Here is a 6,156-nt window from a genome sequence, read left to right as displayed (position 1 = left end):
TTTATTTACTTAATTGGCGACGGTTCTCCAATCCCCTCGAACACCTGCTGTGCATCGTCTTCGAAAGCGTACATCCATCGGCTGCCGAAGTCTGCCCCGAAGTCTACGACCTCTTACCTGTTCTGTGTTGAAAATATTTTTGGCTACTTTTTCGTCGGGAATTCTGGTCACGTGCCAAGCCGTTTGCAGCCTGCCACGTTGTACTATCTTCACTATATCAGCTTATTTGTGTACTTGATACAGCTCGTGGTTCATGCGTCTGCGCCGCACTCAGTTTTCCATTTTGCCACCAAGTCCTATTGATCGCAAAATTTTCTTCCATTGTTCTACGGTCGATTCCGATGATATCGACGTCATCCGCAAACCAGAGTAGCATGTGAGACTACGTGATGATAGTCCCATTCCATTGCACGTTTGCTCTTCGAATTGCCACCTTTCTAGGCAATGTTGAATATTTAAGAGGTTAGAGAGTGCATCCCCTTGCTTCAGTCCGTCCAACGTCACGAAAACCGTTGAGGTCTCACCCGCTATTATGACCCAAGGAACAAAACGGCAGCACCTAAACAAGCAGGTGTGGAATAAGAGTTGTGTGGGAGCATTCGGTGCTGAATAAGCGAATTTGCTGAATTGTCTGTTGTTTAAACGTCATATCTTACATTTTTTCTAGCTTCTAATCAACATCTATACGTTGTTATATAAGTGCGGAATAAGAGTCGAATAAACGTTATGCAAACGTATCGGTAGTACGGCTAAGAGCAGGTGTGGAATAATGGTCGCTTTAAAACTACCATGAAAATCCATGTCGAACAGACGTTGTGCAAACGTGTCAGTCAATAGCAATTGTGGAGTAAAAGTGGAATAAGTGTGGAATGAGCGTTGCGCAAACGTATCAGCAGCATTACTGAGAGAAAGTGCAGAATAGAAGTCGAATAACAGTGGAATAAATGTTGAACAAACGAATTTGCAGCATTGCTGATTGCAAGTGTGGAATAACAGTGGAATAAATGTTGCGCAGCATTGCTGAGAGCAAGTGCATAATAAAAGTGGAATAACAGTGGAATAAATGTTGTACAAACGAATTCGCAGCATTGCTGAGAGCAAGTGTGGAATAACAGTGGAATAAATGTTGCGCAGCATTGCTGCGAGAAAGTGTGGAATAAAAGTGGAATAAGTGTGGAATGACCGTTGCACAAACGTATCAGTACCATTGCTGAGAGCGAGTGTGGAATAAGAGTGGAATAAAAGTTGCCCAAACGCATTAGCTGCTTTGCTAAGAGGAATTGTGGAATATGTGTCGAATAATCGTCGTACAAACGTATCAGTAGCAGCACCAAAGGTGCATGATGGCAGCCAATAACAACAATAACTTGAATGATACTTTATACTTTACACTTTATAATTTATGCTTTAAATTTATATTAGGTACACTTTATTTTTATTTTATTTTTTTGATGCATTAAGAATAGAAAACATTTGCATAACCACTTTTAGCCGCCGCAAATCTTTGCTGGTCATGTCGTTATCCCTCGTCGTACCGATAAATTTATCAAACTTATATCCAAAGACAGCTGGCTGCTTGACGCTTTGCAAGTTACTCACAATGGATTTGCTCAGCGAGATGAATTCCGTCGGGCTAAAACCGCCAGAATTGTTATGATCGGGTGGCATAGTGGCGATACCACCACTGCTGGTAGCGCCGTAATCGTTTGACCAGCTCCCGCTGCCGGTGAGCGAAAACACCACTGCTTCTCGTGCCATCCGCTGCTCTTTTTTGTTTTTTGGATGAAAAAAACTAAATCCGCGCCGATGACAAATAGATGTGCCCAGACAGCGAGCGACTTAAAGCAGCAATCAGGATCAGCTCAGGACTATCTGCGTAAACTAATGACGGGGTGACAAAAGTACTCCTCCTCTGCGGTACTAGCACGAATCACTCCTGCTGTTAACAAATAACTGCTGCTGCTAACTAATCACATCACTGCTAACTAAATGAACAAATGCTAAACGAAAATTCTGGATTTCTAGTTTCCAGTGAATTTCATTCAGTAGCACCGCTCACCGTCGTCAATATTCAAGAGAAAAAATTGCTCTGCGTTGTGACTGTGTTATGTTGCTGGTAATGCTGGTGGTACAAGCGAGATGCTTTATTTTAGTACAAATAGTTGATTAAATGTTTAAAACGTGCGGAATAAATACTTCTAAAGTAATCTTGTACAGCAGATGCCAAACATGATTTAAGAAACTACTCTTCTGCGCTTAAATGTATTTTAGTCCATTTTTGTTCCACGCTTGACAAACTTATGCTGGTAAATCTACATCGGCTGAAAACTCGGCGCCTGTCATATGTCAGATTATCTCAGATGTGTTCGTTGACGGCTTCCGACCGACAGGGTGTAAGTTCAAATCCGGGTGAATGAAAAAAGTATATGGCAGGCTTGATGAATTTTGAGTCAACCAATGATTTCCTACTAAATCTCTTATTAAATTATAATATATGTATTCAAAAATGACCATAAAAATAACGAAACCCACAAAATAAAATAAAAATACTTCCTGCATATTTTTTTCTCTTTTTGCTTGTCTAAATGTTGAATTGCTGTGGAATAAACGTAGCTTTAGTGTCATCAGCAGAAGTTTAATAAACATATCTATATGTACTGAATAAACGTTTTACTATACGTTGCATAACAGTCATACAAACGCATCTTCCACGCCCGTATTCAGCACTGTGCTGTTTAAATTCTCCAAAACCAATTGTATAAGCATTGAACAAGGGTGTTTAGACATACTTGAAAAGCAGCTATACAGCATGTGCTGAATAAAAGCTGTCGGTTAAACGTTTAATAAGCAAAAATTGTTCCTTGGGGATGCATGATTTTAACTCATTCAGCATCGCACGAATCAGCGTAATTAGTTTCGTCGAAAAACCATATTCTAGCATTATCTGCCACAGTTCATTGTTTGATTGAATTCTATACCGCCTTGAAATCCACAAACAGATGGTGAGTCTGCAAGTTGTACTCTCGCAACTTGTCTAGCAACTGACGCAGGGTAAACATCTGATCCGTCGTGGAGTGACTCTTATGAAAACTAGCTTAGTACTCACCGACGAGGGACTCCGCCAACGGCCTCAGTCTACAGAATAGGATACGGGAAAGCACCTTATAGGAAGAATTAGGTAATATAATGCCTCTATAATTTTTACGCGTTGTCGATGTCCTTTTTTAGGGCAAATGAGCCTATCCAACCACTCTTCCGGCACTTGTTCTTCCTCCCTGATCCTGATAATGATCCGGTGTATTGCTACGTACAGTCACTCGTTCCCCACTTCTAAAAGTTCAGTCGGAATACCGTCCTTCCCATCAGCCTTGCTATTTTTCAGCTCACTAATTGCCTTTTTAGCGTCTTCTTGTGTTGGTGGTTTCACAGCTTGACCACCACAGTTTTTTTTATTTATTCACTAGGAGAAGGAAAACCCCTGGGAGTGAAGCTACTTAGCCTCTTCTCCTACAGGCATAAAACCTTCCTTTATGTATGACAAAGGATTGCACTTCCAGTGAGTTAGAAACTCTTTTAAGGAAGTGCATGATGAACTCATATAAAGAAATAACAATTGCTATTCAATTATGCATATCTAACAGAAATGTTATTACAGCCAACTAGGGCTTTCATAGGGCATTGTGTTCATTCGAGTTGAAATCCGACAGCTGATCGATGAACTTGGTCTACTAGGCTGGAGGACGGAGTACACGTCGCTGCGGAGAAAAGACATTTCAGGGAATTGGGTCCTAAAGGCCTATGTCATTTTTAGCTTGAATCGATGAGGTTAGGGTTAGGAACACATATTTTGATATTCAATTTTATATTTTTAGGCTATTGCCGTTAAAAACCTTTATTTTTTAATTTTGTAAAATTTTGAACAAAAAATAAACATTTGGGCAACCTTATATAGACAAACTATAGTTGTGCATGGTTGTGTCAAGCGATGTCTAGACAACACGAATTATAAAAAGAAACCATAGTATGTCTTGAAATGTCACGGAAAACTTTTTGTTTACCTTCACGTTCATGTGATAGTGTATCAAAAAGTCAAAAGTTGCAAAAAGTCAGTTTTCGGATGCAACACCCGCCATCAAGATGCGACCGTGTTTGGTTAGAAACGCACAGAAATTTTTGGTCAGCCGTTCGCCCTACTGCTGATTCACGTCGGAGTAGCAGAACATACCAATCTGATTGATTATACGGTGTCAGTTTCGGCTGGCGTTTTTTTTTTTTCATACTGTTCTGCGGGGTCAATTGTACCGAGATTATACTGTTGGCCATCAGTTTGACATCGTTTAGTCGTTTTTAGCGCAAACTAGATTTGGACAAAGTCTAGCACCGTGAATCGATGGATTGGAATACATTGCCCGAATCAAAACTTGTATCCGATAACTAGTACAAATTTGATGTTCCACTTCCTCACGACCAGCAAAACGCAGACAAGCACAAGAGACAACTGCGAAGCTGTAACTGTCAAAACGATCAACTGCTCTAATGTCAAACCAGAGTTGCCAGTGACAAAAAGTTATCATTGTTGCCAGAAACGTGTTATTTTCGTTATGTCAAGGAAGATCTCTAATGTCAAGGGAGAATAAATTACAATATTTTTGTTTTTTAATTTTTAATGCTCTGCATCTTTTTAAAAAAGAAAAAACTATACTCTGGTAGTCATAATGGGAAGCTTTATCGTTCCTTCTAAAAAAATCATCTTTTTATCACAAATTTTAGGACCCAATTCCGAAAATATTCACGCGTACTTGCCTGCAGATGCAGATTTAGAGACCCCTGCTGCGACTCCGACTGCGGGACCGGAATGAGATTGATGGCACGACATAGTACGGGTGTTGCGATTCCTCCTGAGGGTCACGATTGGGTCAGAGCCGAAACGATCCGGCATATTGATGTGTACCTGCCGGGAGGTATAGGTTGAGAGACCCCTGCCTCGATTCCGACCACAAGACGGGGACGACTTTGATGGTAGGCTACAGTAGGATGCAAAATCTGTAAGTACTCCTTTCACCTGGCACTAGGGGCCAGAAATCAAAATTTCGCTCCAAAAATATTTGCAAGAATTCCATATTGTAACGGAAGCCTCTTAACTTATCAAAAGTCTTGCCACTCAACCGCATTATCGTAAAAATGAATGGATCATGCTAATACTGAGCAGTCCCAAGGTTTAGAGTTTAAACCTCAGATCTTCAGATCATTCATATTAGCGCTAGCGACGCTGCCAGTGATCAGACATGCAAGCTTTTGATAGCATTTTGTTGCTTGTAAACAGTTCTGCACGGTCTGCTTAAAACTAACGTAGCTCTGAGATATTCGTCATGCAGGAAGAGAAAAGAAGATTTAATTGTCTACAGTTGTCTCCAAAAACCATCAGCGTCAATTCGGGAGCTGGCAAAACTGTTGGATTACTCTAAAAGTGCTAGCGATTTTCATGCTATATTCGCATGATTATCGGAACACAATGTACACAGTCGGCCTTTCACAGCCTGCGTTCTTCACAGTTGTCCCGGTCCTGCGGTCAGGGCCGATAAATGTATCTTCTCACGTCTAAAGTTTTTTCACCTTCCCGTGGCGTTCGCTGTTCTCTACCGTTCAAGCTTTATTCACTCAAAGCGCACTTAAGGAGAACCTACTGGTTTACTACCAAAACGTGCGTGAATTGATATCTTTCGTATTTGTCCTCCCAGAAAGTGGCACGTTTATTGCGGTTTTGCACTTTAGTAAGCTCATCAGTTGAGTCTGGTGTCTGTTTAAAAAAAAACTGGATTTTAAGGATCGATGCGCTGCTTATAAGTTTATACGTAATATCCTTCGGGTACCATCCTGGAGAAACTCGTCGGACTTATCTACAAACGATGTAAGTTGTTGGGCATTGAAACGCTCGAGAAGAGGCGTAAAGCAGCGCAAGTTGTATTCGTTCCTAAGCTCATCTTTTGGCAAATTGACGGAAAAATCGAGCACGGAGCTAAACCTTATAACAGATCATGTTCATTGCTTGATCGCGTTGAAAAATATAAAAGATTCAGACGATCGATTATGTTTAGTACGTAGTTTTCAATACAAGCAACATGGGTAAGTTATTTTCTCCGATTTGATCAAAATCTC

The sequence above is a fragment of the Sabethes cyaneus genome, chromosome 3 (genome assembly GCF_943734655.1).
Source record: "Sabethes cyaneus chromosome 3, idSabCyanKW18_F2, whole genome shotgun sequence".
NCBI classification, from domain to species: domain Eukaryota; kingdom Metazoa; phylum Arthropoda; class Insecta; order Diptera; family Culicidae; genus Sabethes; species Sabethes cyaneus.
The sequence above is the reverse complement of the archived record's forward strand: the minus strand, read 5'-3'. Positions refer to the sequence as shown.